This window comes from Sinohyriopsis cumingii, chromosome 11 (assembly GCF_028554795.1).
Source record: "Sinohyriopsis cumingii isolate HCF-2022 chromosome 11, ASM2855479v2, whole genome shotgun sequence".
In the NCBI taxonomy this organism is placed as follows: domain Eukaryota; kingdom Metazoa; phylum Mollusca; class Bivalvia; order Unionida; family Unionidae; genus Sinohyriopsis; species Sinohyriopsis cumingii.
This window is the reverse complement of record NC_142971.1, coordinates 78,113,104-78,128,275: the sequence shown is the minus strand read 5'-3', so window position 1 is coordinate 78,128,275 and position 15,172 is coordinate 78,113,104. Positions and strand designations below refer to the sequence as shown.

At 33.5% G+C, this 15,172-nt stretch overlaps 1 long non-coding RNA gene across 1 annotated transcript in view; it reads right to left on the bottom strand.

Annotated features, from left to right (window-relative positions):
- Positions 1–15,172, bottom strand: part of LOC149788798 (uncharacterized) — a 37,985-nt gene that overhangs the window by 7,780 nt on the left and 15,033 nt on the right. Inside the window, exon 4 of the long non-coding RNA XR_016424433.1 lies at positions 1,594–1,617. This is a non-coding gene — a long non-coding RNA (uncharacterized LOC149788798). The remainder of the gene's footprint in view (positions 1–1,593; positions 1,618–15,172) is intronic.

The following is a 15,172-nucleotide window of genomic DNA, read 5'->3' as shown; positions in this document are numbered from 1 at the left end:
TAAATTATAATTTAACTGTAACCTCAAATATAACTAAACTTGCTACAATTGGAGCCATTATAACAAGTAAAATTGTAGGAACAAATATCAAGGCATCTGACTGTTTGATGATGGTGGATTAAATTTGTTCATATAATTATTTTTAAAACCTGTACTTTACTGTTTTATATTGAAACATTAAATTAAGTAGGGGAGAATAGTTGTTTTATATGCTTTGATACATTTTTTATATTTCTTCATCATCATCATCATCATCATCATCATCATCATCATCATCATCACTACCTTAACCCAAGAGGTCATTGGGGCACCACAGCTGACTTTCCAACCAATTCTCTCATTCTTTCCCTGTTCGTTATTGCCCTTTGGGAATCTTCTAATCCCATGCCTATCCACTCCTTATTGTTGTCTTTCCACCTCTTTTTATGTCTGCCTCTTCTTCTTCACCCGCACACTGTGCCTTGCAAGATTGTTTCTGCCAGTTCAGATGATCTTAAAACATGAGCGTATCACTTCAGATTGCACTTTTCTACAGTGGTCAATACGTCTTCATAGGATACTATGACCTGTTGGATCATGTTGTTGACTTCTTCGTTGGTTACATGGTAATATATGTGATGCCCAAGATCTTGCTATAGCATCTCATTTCGATGGTTTGAATCCTTCTTTGTAGATCTAATGTGAGCGTCCATGCTTCACAAGCATACATAAAAGATGGATATGACAATCAAGCGCATCAACTTATATTGCAAAGGGGGATAATTCTTGACATATTTATCGAATTGGATGAATATTGCCGGTGACATAGTTCTTATGTTTTCACATCATTTGTGCATTTTATGTAGAGGCAAAGTTATTAGAGCTATAGCCAACACCATGGTAATATACCAAATAAACAGTTTGTTAATGAACAAGTTAATGAAGCACATACACTATTATTACAATATTTTTTCACTTTGGGGTGGATTTAATCGACAACCTTTCAAAATATAATATAATTCTGAATGAATACCAGTTGTGTAAAACTGTTTCTCCATGTTTGATTGTTTAATATTAATTTCATACTAATTATTTAATCAAGATTTATGTAACCAAATGGCAAAAATCCCTACTTAGTCTATATTATTCTAAAACAGTGCAAGCTTTTTTTCAAGAATAATTTAAGAGGATTCACCAATTAGTAATCAATATTTCCGACATTTACAGGAAGAAAATTAAATTCAATATAATACGTCCTATAGATTTTCATTGCTGCATTAGTATTATACAATTCAAACTTAAAGGCATGTTGTCTCTTTGAAACTCTTGAATGCACTTTATATTAACGTTTCATCAGCATACCGATATGAGACCACTATGTGTGCAACTAAAATGGTAATATGTTAATGACCTAAACATAAAAGGTATTGCAAAATTAATTATATTGATGAAACAACTTATACATATCACGTTATTCATGGTATAAGCTGGTATCATTAGTGCGTTAGAACAGGATTATTTGCGCCATAGAAATATGCTACCTCTTTGCACTGATTCGGCTCTTCAATCTACGTTTTGTGAGGATTTCATTTATAAAAAAGTGATAGGACTTACCAAGTCGAAGACCATTCGGACTGTCTGAAATAATAACACACCACTTTTCTTGTCAACTTTGTTTATTTTCATCATTTATAAGATAGGTCTGAAATGAATGCTTGATTTAAATGAGATTTTTGTTCGTGAAGGCATTTAATCAATGACTTTTTTTGTGTACAGTATTATGCAGATGATAATTTTCTGTACTTCTGAATTCCCAGTTGCCTTTAAATAAAATTATATAAGCTGTAATAAACCATCAATGTTATCTATGAAACAGAATCCATAATAATCAATAATAGTAATATACTAATAAATCAGTATATAGTTTGTTTAAGTATACTTATACAAATAAGCTTGTAAAAATATTGAATCGTTTTTCCTACATGTTTGAGATGCAAGGTTGACAATTTTGTGATGAATAAGATTGTATGTGGGAAGGTGTACAGTTAAAGGCTGACGTTTGAGTGTGGATTTTTATGTTTAAATGTAATGAAAATATGTTTGAAAAAAAGTGCTTGAGTAATATCGAATTTGAACGAGGCGGAATTGTCAAACTTTTAATTCAGTACACAAAATAGTTTAAAGACATGTAGAATAATGTAGAATATGTACATGGAAAGGTAAAATTAGAGCCATTTAGCATGATGGATACGCACATGAATATGCACGTTTGTTAGCGGAATGTATACGTAAAGATATTTGAAATTACGATGCTCAGGTTATGAAAAAATCTATTTGAAAATTAATGTGTTACATTAAAACAAAAACGTTTCGTTCTAATTCAAAAGCCTTCTAATATATATATATATATATATATATATATATATATATATATATATATATATATATATATATATATATATATATATATATATACATACATACATACATACATACATACATCATTCTGCTCGGTCTTTATTCTGCAGTTAGTTTCAGTTCACACCTTTCATCTACTATATAACCTGTCTGACTGACGACATATTCCTTTTTACATTAAAATTAATCTTCATATGTTTAAACTACCGGGTTGCTGCTTGTTTTTCGTAGTTTACAAAGTTCTTTTTAAAAATGTTTCTGTGCGAAACTATGTGTCACAATAGATTAAAGGATATGCTTGACCAAACAAATCACATGTGTAAAAATAACTTGCATAATATAGATAGGGACATATATTAAACACCTTCAATACGAATTATTATGTTCTATTAACCAGGTTAGATTTCTGTTTCATTTAAGCATGCTTTTATTTAGCCTATCATTGCTCATTTGTCACATATATTTACTGATATTTATATAACGCTAGAGAGAAAATATATTACCAAATTGTATTTGATTAGTAAATGTTATACAGTATCCTGCATAATATATCATCGTTCTTGCTGAGAACAACTGAAACTTCCTTTATTAACCATTTAATGCCTATTAACGTTCCAATAACGTAAACAAATGCGTTTTATATACAGTGGCACCTATAAATTTATTAAGTTTGCCATTTCTTATTTCAATATGCATACAGCCTATGTCCAGATACAATGGGTGGATGTGCATTCTTCTTAACCACTTAACTCCACGCAAAGCAGACTCCACTAAGGGGTAACAAATCTAACTTTGAAATATAACATAATTGCTTAAAATGTATCAACGCATGATTAGTACACAGTTAGTTGAAATAAAATTCCATCAACTCCTATATTGCCTTTTATGAGCAGCATTCATTGTAGCTATTGGATACTAGTCATAGGTACTTACTATATTGCATGCGTTTTCCTAGGATTACATATTTCTGTATAGGTACTTTAGCTATATGACTTGAAGCAATCGCAACATTCACTAATACGTATCATCTTCATGATGACACCACTGACAATATTTTTTGAAACTCTTTCGAGAGACAGTAGCTCAGTTACCAGAGTGATGTATTGAACGCATATCGTTATGGTAATAATGTGATTTCCATCATGGCGAAACGGCAAGTATGGTCCAATTTTGAGAAAAGCTTCTTTTACTTAAATATTAGTTATGTGCCCATTCATTGTTATTGTGCACTGAAACACCATACCCGTATTAAATCTATCGGGTTAAAATAAATATAAGTATGGCATTCAATCACATTCCATGCAGAATATGCACAATTTGATCCTGTGTTAATCAATATGTTTGTTGCAATCATTTCATACGAAGCTACACATCTTTAGAATTCAGTTCATAAACGTAAATGCTTCCTCAGTTCAGACATCAGTGCTTATACTCTAGTAAATTTAAAGAGTCATATAGGTGGAATTTAAACAAAATATCGGGATTTATCAACGAAGTTTGGAAAATCAAAATCCCCTTTTAGCAGAAAATATGATCGAAGCCTTTATATAAACTCTTGACATACATATGCAAAATAAAATAAAAAATCAAATAAGTTTTAAAACAAATGTTCATGAGAAAAAACTTCAGATTGGTATTTCTTTGTAATAAATCACAGCATTTACAATTTATTTATATCATGAAAACATGTTAAATATGAAAGAGACCCCGATACTTTAAATGCTGATTTTACAGAACTTGATACTGCCGAATATAGATAAGGAAGTCATGTCAAACATGTCTGCTTGCTCTCTTATATAAGTTCTCACAGAAAAATCTTTATCTTTGTTTAAGCTCTAACAAAGTCAGCTATATGACGGGTAAGAGGTATCATTCAAAACCGTTGACATTCGCAAACAAATAAATTAGGCTACTTCAAAACACTGTATTAATTAATCGTCTGGAAAAAGCAATATTTCTGCGAATATTTTATAATACTCTGTTTTTAATTACCGAGAATTCACATTCACCTTCACAGACGCGTTACATGTTAAGGGGCACTTCTTATGTTTTCTTATTTGCAAACTTGCAAAATTGCATAAAGCTTACATCATAACATGCGCAAATGCATCTGAAATGTCATCCAGTTACTATTAACTTGGAACGCAGGATTGAATCAATACATGCTTTTTACTTTGTTAAGTGTATAATATCCAACCGATTTTATCGACATTACTCCCACATAAATTCCTTCTAAACTTGTTGTGCAGCTAATCATTTAAAAACATTTATTATTTCGTTTCTTTTCTCTGAAGCAGGTATATTTATTTTAAGGCGTACTTAGTTTTGTTACCATTAATGCCATGTTGTAATCATTTGTGATATACATTGATGATTCCGTACGTATTTTGCCAAGCTGGAAGTCACTTATTTGTGGTCGCACATTCTCTACTGCTATAAATGTGTGAGTAATTGAATCATTATTATGTCAATCTCTCAACCAAATATTTCATCAAAGCCTCTACGATATCGTAATCGAGAATCATGCCAATTTACTGTTATAAATCCGCGTGGAGTTGATTGTGCTTTTGAAAAGATGTTTCTGAACTTAATCACGTCCATATCCCCACTACACCAAGTCAGGTGAATATTTAGCAGAGCATGTGTATCGATTCCATTAAACACGACTCAAATATTACAGTTATCTCTGATAACTTTAGGTATTTGTATATATCGCTGAGTAACATAACTCACATCAGTTTGTATACGTCTGCCTCGAGAATATTCTACCTGGATTTGTTTTATTGTCCGACATTACATCGTCGTATTGCACGTGATTATTAATAAATCCATCGCGGTCATCTACAGATGGGTTCTTCATCAATATCGGAGTTAAAATCAATTATATCATTATCATCTTCGTCCAACAATTGCGCATTTTCATTCAAATCTTTAAGAACATCGTAGAATCTCTGATCATCATCTGCCGGAGTCACTCAATATAGCTTATCCATTTTGAGCCATTTCATATTAAGTAATAATTGCATCTTACAAGACCAAGGTGGACCAATGATAAATGCTCTAATTGAATTTGGTAGCGCTGGATGATGCTTGACTAACTCGAGCTTTTTTGTCGCTGAAAAATCAATTACATCCATGTTATACAAATATGATAAATAATATGGACTTATATTGTGTTCGATGTGGAGTATCCACCCCTACGAGTGGATTAACAACAATAATCACAAAACCTAGAAAGCGTGCACTTACAGGCAAATGTGTGAAATCTGGTACAAATAAATATAAATTTATTTCGTCTCGTAGGAAGACAGGTGGTGATATCACACGTGGTGATATCGCTACTTCATTGGGAAGATTTTCAGGAACTCCAAAAGCTAAATACCCAGGAGCAAAACGTCTTCCAGGATATAAATATTGTGGTCACGGAACTCGACTGGATATCCGATTTGACGAGCGAGATCAACCAAGGCCTGGAGAGTATCGAATAAACGCTATTGATCAAGCATGTCACGTTCATGATGTATCTTATAGAAGTGAAGATTTACAACAACGATATACTGCAGAGGTGAATTTGATTCATTCGTTAAATTCCATAATAAATAAATATTTCAGAGAATCATTAGCTAATTGGTTGATAAGATCCGCGATGAAAAGTAAACTAGTATTAGGACCCGGTGATTAATCAACCGATTAATAAAATAATGGAAACAATTTATGATTGCTCGGGATGATATTGGACGGGAGGAGCAGCGATTAGTAAACTCGCTGCTAAAGCGAATGTTACACGTTCTGTTGAGCAAATTGGTTAGCGAGAAAGGCAATATGGCAAATTTATATATCACCATCTACAACAATTCAGCATGCATATTTTGTTGTCAGCTCTCATAATGAAGTTCATCAAGCCGATATTTTGTTTTTTTCTACACGATACTATTAAAATTGTAGACTTCAATCATATATATACAATTACTCGTTGACTGTAGATGACGTTGCAATTAGATATAAGAAAACTATCAACTAAAACAGCAACTGAAGTTTATTCTGCTTTTGAACGAATTTATCAACGAGGACCATTGCGATGTCCACGCTTACTAAAAGTTGATCCTGCCAAGGAAATTATTGGTGCAGTGTCATCTCTGATTTAAAAACATATTGTCATAATTAGACGAAGACACACTGCAATTCCTCGTTATCAGGCAATTGTTGAACGATTTAATTGAACACTTGTTCAGCGGTTATTTGAATATCAATATGCAAAGGAAATAATTCAGAAATATATGAGATCTCGCGAATGGGTTGCAAGATTACCAGGTGCAATCGCTGCATTAAATAATGTAATTACTAGAGCAATTTCAATGAAATGAAATAATGCAATTACGAAAAACATTTACTAAAACAACGACATGACTTTTCTTAACAGCCAGTACTAGTTAATGTAACTGTAAGATATGTATATGAAAATGTTGAACTTGAAGGTGGTATAAAAAGAGCGACTGATCTTATTTCGAGTGTGAGGACACATACAATTTCCAGCGTGGTATGATCATCTGGTAGACCTGCAATCTACATATTAGATTCAACTGCTCCTCAACGTGGATTTGTACGCGAACAGTTACAAGCAATTACTGAACACTCACAACTACCACCGCATTCGCTTTTGCAAACTAGCACCTCGATGTCGATTACATTTAAGAGAGGTCAGCATCACAATTTCGCATGTATGATCAACATTACTATTCATTCTGTCTATGGTAAATTGTCCTGGATTATTATTTGAATACTGCCACAACATTGCTGTGTTACAGCTGATTATGTTGTTGTTTCAGCGGCATGACAAATTCAGCATCAAGATCAAAGTCGCGCTTATTTTTTGGTCACACTGTTTATAACTAATTTTTTTCTTGCTATATCGTCGTTAGTTTCCTGAATTTGATTATTATTTTCTGTAAAATCTATGACAATTCTCAGCAGCTGATATATTCTTCTGACTCGAGACACTGCAAGATGAAGTAAGATTGACATTTTGACACGATCATCGAACATCCAAACATTTGTATGAGAGTTGGTTAATCCTTGTGATGAATGAATTATCATTGCGTGTCCGAGCATCCATGGAGTTTTGTCCATATTTAACGCGCTCTCAACAACATTGACACGAACTAAAACAATATTATTTAATACAAATTTTTTTTTCTCTGACGATCTTGTTATACTTCAATATTCTGTCGTCGCGTATCTGCTAGGAGATAACACAATTGTACGAGTATATTTTAATTTTTTTCTTTATGTAACAAAAAATAATTGCTGTTAAAGTGAATCACGAACTATCTTTATATTTGCCACTATCAAATCATTGGTCTCCATAAAATTCAAGAAATTGTTTATGGAGTTTCTGAAATTATTTCACACATTATTTCACATTGAATTTTATTCGGTTGTAGTCTGATTGCTTTCTTAAACTCTCTTAATTCTAGATTAAGTGCTCTATGATCATCAGTTATTTTTTCATAATAATGCACTTAAGTTTTCTCACCCATTAATGTTGAGTCAATCCAACAAAAGGTCGTTCTTGACCATGATCGCCATATATTATTACCCACATATTATTACAGCAGTATGTTTTGTCGATAACCATAAAGAAATATTTTTAACATTTCTAATAAAACAGCGCATATTTCATCCAAAACAATAATCTTTGGAATATAGCTCTCGCCCATATATGTATATATATATATATATATATATATATATATATATATATATATATATATATATATATATATATATATATATATATATATATATATATATATATATATATATATATATATATATATATATAGATAGATAGATAGATAGATAGATAGATAGATAGATAGATAGAATTTTAAAGATCTAATTGTCTTAACTATAATGTAGAAGAATTATTATCAGCGATTAAGATTAAACCAGTTAAATAGAGATTTGATCTTGATAGAAAAGCTCCTGAACCACTAAGATGAGCTTTGGTCGATACGACAGAATCACTGATTAAACGTATTCGTAATGCTAAAAAAGAATTTTTCAAGGAGGATGCATCTCATGTGTGGTCAACATATAAAATCATACCCAACACCGAAGTCATCCATTCTGCAATGAACAACCAACGAGCGGCAACGATTATTAATTATCTCGATTATCAAAGTTATTGTTTTCAATTTAAGGTTAATTAAGGAAGATGATACTTGGATTATCAAACACAAACATGACCCTGTCCTTCATAATGAAAAGATCGCAGTATTAAGTAAAACTCCCAAGCCAATAATGTTGACTGTATTGACAAAAAGTATTATGAAAGAGCGTATCCTGTGAGCGCGGTTATTTATGCCATTAATCGGCGGAATGATAGACCCAGCGTTCATGATTTAAAACAGATGATATTTTCGGAAATAAATTGTGTTGCCGAACGAGTAAGGGAACATTCAACAAACGCGATTAGTAAAAAAAAAAACTAACATAATCAGCTACGTGAATAAATAAACAAATGGGCTGAATCAGTCAAGGACAAAGGAGCTACAATACATTATGTTGCTGAATTAGGAAAGAAAATACAATTAACAATATCAGTAAGAACGATAACCGGAGATTTTATATGAATGAAAGTATAAATGGAAAGGAGCTTCGATTGAAATTATTGATCCTAAGGCGCATGCGTGGCCTAATGCAGTAACACTATTTCCATGAAATCGGATTGTTCAATTTTAACAAGCAGATATCACTAATTTTATTAACAAATTAAATAAGAATGATCATGCATCTATGTGGCTGTTTCAAAGTTCAGATAATGTAAACTATGATCAGTTTGTACGGCCTAATGAAGATATTTATCGTACAGAATCTCTCCACGAAGAAATGAAGAATATTGCCTTGAAATATACCCATGACGATGCCAAACAATACTGAGTAATTGTTTAACGATTTCGACAGTTGCTGCTCATTTTGATAGAGACAAAATTTCGTGGAAACCATTAAGATTGGGTTTTCTCAATGATATAGTATCGGGTTGTGTCGAATACGGATACGGCAATTATGGATAACCAGATACGATTACACTGGTCAACAGTGAAATCATTACTGACTTGAAAAGGCCCTAATCTGTAGTATTTTGGTGTGCCGAACACGAATATAACCGTGAAAAATTTGTATTGGCTCTCGTTTTGAAGATATTCATATACCTCATTTTCTATGTTTCACTGTGTAAATTTCTCCAGTAGGACTGCAGCAACATCCGGAATAATGATGTAACATTGCATAATACCATCATGCTCACATCATCCACAGTTGATTGCATCATTTTCTGATGCAATGCAATACTAATGCCATGCGGCTGCTGAAGTAAGTTGACGTCAGCAGTGTACTATACATGTGTAGGCCTATTATACTAATGCCAGGCGGCTGCTGAAGCTGACGTAAGCAGTGTACTATATAAAGCCCAATCAGATAGGTTCAGCATTTAAAATATTTTAGACGTTGTGCGAGACAGTTCAAGCTACTGTTACATAAAACTTATTATTTTATCCATTTACGTACAATAAAGAACAGTAATGCCTCGAAAGTGTGTTAATACCGCGGACAATTTTTGCTATATTTGTGGGGAAGTGACATTTGCCAACCAGAAGAAAAGTATCAATTCTCAAGTGAAGAAGGCATATCATCTTTACTTCGGATGCAAGGTTGGTGACCAAGACAAGCCTTGGGCTCCGCATATATGCTGTGCTACATGTACAACACAGCTTTCACAGTGGTTGAATTGCAAAAGGTCATCAATGCCGTTTGCAGTCCCAATGGTGTGGAGAGAGCCAAGCAACCACCTAAATGACTGTTACTTCTGCTTGGTTCCTCCTCTTTCCGGCGGAATAACGAAGCGAAAGAAGTCGAGAATAGTCTACCCAAACATTCCGTCTGCATTGAGACCAGTTCCACATGGTGAGGGACTTCCTATTCCAGAACCTCCAGCAGAATATTCTCTTGATTCATCTGACGAAGACAAAGGTGAGTCGACCTGTTCTTCTCCTGGTCCATCAGCATGCAGTGATCCAGATTTTCACTGTGGTGCATCATCAACCCCACACAGAATAACACAGGAAGAACTAAATGACCTGATTCGTGATTTGGACTTATCAAAGAACAAGGCAGAATTGCTAGGATCAAGACTCCAACAATGGAATCTTCTAGAAGAAGATGTCACAATTACTGCATATCGAAAGCGCCACCAGCAATTGGAGCCTTTCTTCAGAAAGGAAAGTAATCTGATATTCTGTTCCGATATTGAGGGCCTCATGAATGCTTTAAAAATCACTCATGACCCACAAGAATGGAGACTATTTGTGGACTCTTCGAAACTGAGTCTCAAGGCTGTGCTTTTGCACAATGGAAACATTCTTCCATCTATTCCAGTAGCGTATGCTGTCCACATGAAAGAGACATACGATAACTTAAGGCAGCTACTGAATTCCATTGAGTATAACAAGTACAGCTGGCACCTCTGTGGTGATTTGAAGGTAGTTGCCCTTTTAATGGGACTGCAGCAAGGATATACAAAATACATGTGTTTCTTATGCGAGTGGGATAGCCGAGCAAGGGAAATGCACTACATGAGGAAGGAATGGACTCACAGGCAGAATGTAGCCATTGGAGAGAAGAATATCCAACACCCAGCTCTGGTTGAGGCTCAGAAATCTTGCTACCACCCCTTCACATCAAACTAGGTTTGATGAAGAACTTCGTGAAAGCCATTGACCGGACTTTGCCAGCATTCCGATACCTGCATGAAAAATTGCCTCGACTCAGCGAAGCAAAGATTAAAGAGGGAGTTTTTGTGGGTCCTCAGATTCGAGAGCTTTTCAAAGATGACCGGTTCAACAACTTGCTGGAAGGTGACGCGAAACAAGCATGGAATGCTTTTCGCCTAGTTTCTACAAACTTCCTCGGAAATGTTAGGGCAGAAAACTATAAGGAACTAGTAGAAGACATGTTGATGAAGTATAAGAAACTTGGCTGCAATATGTCTCTAAAGATTCACTTCCTTCATTCCCATTTGGATTTCTTTCCTAGCAACTGTGGTATTGTTAGTGATGAACACGGCGAACGTTTTCATCAAGATATCGCAACAATGGAACAAAGATACCAGGGAAAATGGTCCACTACAATGCTGGCTGACTACTGCTGGACACTCCTCAGAGATGCTCCCGAACAGCTGTACAAGAGACAGGCGAAGAAATCTAAGATGTAGTCAATGACTTGATTTTTATAGGTAGGCTATTACAGTTGACCTTTTACTATTGGAATGCATTTCGTTATGTAAACATTAATTTCTTGCAGATTACAAAAAAACTAGAGCCAATTTTGCAATTTGACTGTCATATTCGTATTCAGCACATAAAAATTGATAAGAATTGACTAATTTTATTTCAGTAACATGACTTTTGTAAAAATTTGTTGTCCAGTGTTATAAGAATGTTAATTCGGTTGATAAGGTTGCATATTATCCCGGACGTTTCTTGGTATGGCGAGTGTTGTAAGTACTTTGAGCGATTTGGACATCCATCACACGAGATGACCAGAGTGTCGATAAAGGACTATTACCAGATTTTGACCAGACTGGATTTACTTGTATAGAGTCATTCAAGTTTGCCGAAGATCATCCGATTTGTTGTCTTGTTTGGCAAACATTTTTCAGATATATTTTAAATGTAAAAATACTGATATCGTTGATTGTAAGTGAAGCAAGCATAGCATGTAGTTCGCAGAAACTTCGTCACGACAACAAAAGAAACATTATGATAATGAAAATCCTGATATCACTGATTTTTAGAATAAAATCGCGAAAGATCTTGGTCTAATAATACTTGGTAAATTCACCGAAGGAGGATCATATGATTATAAACAACACTGTACAAAATTAATAATATATGATGATGAAATCAGTTTTATAATTTCACAACGAGTGGAAACAAAGTTATAAATCGAAGAAATGTTAATTTATCAGACGAAATTATAAAATTGTGAGTTGTATTGATAGTGAGTCTTCAATACTCGCGTACGTTTCGATAAAGATATTACCAGTGATGAATAGAGTTTCTGGGTTTGCTGCCAGAGTCGCTACGGATTCATTTGATATCAATAAAAAATACATAATTGCTAGAACAACTACATATCGGCACTTACCCATCAAGGGTGAATGGAGAATAAAACAAGAAAATATACTTAATTATTCTGAATCATACGACGTTGAAATTAATGATATTTAATACCATTTCAATCAAATATCAAAAGTGTCATCCGCACCATCTTTATTTGATCCTGTAGTTAGAGATGAAACAGTTTATCTCAATTGGCCTAGAGGTTGTGGTAAATCATCTCGTGTGATTGAATTATTTCGGAATTTTTATATAACACTTCCTGCTATTAAACTTGACGTTATTTTTTTTCTTTCTCTGACTGGGGTACATTAAGCCAAGTCTGCTAATTTTAAATTCGCAGCTTTATTTATTATTTTACTGAAATTTGCACGCATAATTTCAGTACTGGGTAATTGTAATGGATGTGGTTTCCTTCGTAATAATCGAGCTAATCTTTCTTTGATTGCTGAAATGGTTTACCGGCTACATTACAAACAGCACCGATACCTTTATTTCGAATCGTGTCATTATATTTCATTCCTATTTTTTGCAGTTGGTATTGCTTTTGGAGCTATTCTCTCAAATAAACTTTGTACACCACCGATTCCATCTCCGTATATTGTTTTGTGATGTTGGTAATTGCGTATTTACTATTCTAGCTTTTACAGGTCAACGTTGAGCATTGTGTATTATCACTTTTTAAATTACAAGCTGATTAATTACTTGTGTTCATCCATGGAATGATCATCAACTATTTCATTAATGAAAGAATGATACACATTACGATCTATAACAACGCCTGTTAATAATCTTCGAAAAATATTAGATATTTCATTAGCAATTTCTAGAGAATTATTTCCTGCGCGTTTTCCTCCGATCAGAATTTCTAGTCGGTCAATACGATCTTGACAAATTCCTAAACCACTTCCGATTTTTGGTTCAAGTCTTCCAAGCAGTTGAGTATAAAAAGCTACCGTCTTCTTCTTGTTGTTATCCTTTTTTCTCGTTTTCTTACATTATTAACAAATGAAAGCCGATGAAAGATACAGCTCTAATCAAATCATCGTTTTTCAAAAAGCTATATTCAGGTTTTAAATAATTTAATATTTTACAGCAATATATAATATTTCACGATAACTCGCAGCTCTGACAGTTTGTAAAACTTCAGATGTAAATGTAAATTAGCTTCAATTTCAGTACTAGAGGGTTGTGTTTTAGCTTTACGAGATTGTAATTGTTGCTGTCGTAAATTGTTGTCGTGGTCGAGGACGCTGTGGTTGTCATGGTATAATTTGTAGTTATTTAGTTTGTTCTCTTTTTCTTACTTCTTCTTTAAATGTTTGAAACTCATGACGATCAAGAAACTCAGGACCGTCGGCTTTGAGAGAATCTTATTTATTAGAAATGAGACACACACACACACACACACACACACACACATATATATATATATATATATATATATATATATATATATATATATATATATATATATATATGTATAACCCAAACATCCTTTGTATAAGAATCAGAATGTTTCGTTCTTAAATATTTACCCGCACTTACATATTTATAAACTTCTTCTGATTCTGTATTCGCGATAGGAAGAAAACCTCTTCTCGTCATTTTTTCATGAAGAGTAACTTCAGGTTTAAGCGTTTTAAATCGTTGTCCTATCATTAAATATTTATTTATTTCACTATTATCTTCAACATAGTCAAATTTGCCTGTCCTAGCTTGCTTTCTACCTTCTTTTTTTCGAAATATTCTATTGTACCAGGTGTCTCTTGAAACCGGCTTATTAGCATATTCGGGTTTCAGAAATCTTTCTCTATAACTATAACTCGTAGCAGCAAATGCAGCTAAACTTGATGGTGTTTGATGTTATCTTATTTTCGTAATATATTCTTTAGTAAATTTATCATGCATTTCAACTTTTTCTCTTTTTGGTTTTTGTTTTTCTTCTTCTTAAAAAACTGTCCTTTTTCTTCTGCACATTCAACTTTTGCTTCCTGACGTTCTTGCAGTTTTTGTTTGATAGCATCACAGACAGGAAGATATCTGCTGATTGCTTCTACTAGTGTAGGATTCCAGAAAATGATATAATAATGATTTAATTACTCATACATTTATAGCAGCAGTGATGGTATGACCACAAATAAGTGTCCTGACAGGTAAACACACATTTTAAAACAACAAACGACAAAGATAAAGTAAGAAAAAGCTAATCCAATTAGAGAAACTCTCGGTACGTTAGATGTTTCGGTTTGACGATGTAGACCTTTTACTTTATTTTTTTTCGTAAGAGGTTTCATGCTGGCAAATGTATTTTAAAACAAGTGGCCCGTTAACAATCTCTGCTTCTCGAATCTTCTGTTCTATGGTTTACTGGTCCTTACAGTCACCAATCCGTGTGTTCATAACGTTTAAATGTTTTGACAAAATTGGTATCTTCCCACTCGAGAAATCTTCTAAAGTTATAAAATAAATTAAAAGAGACAGTAATAGTGTATTTTTAAACGTTCGAAGTTCCTTTGTTAATTTAACATTAACACTGGAATTTTATTGTGGACGTTTATGGACATTAATGCATACATTTTTGATAATTATACTTT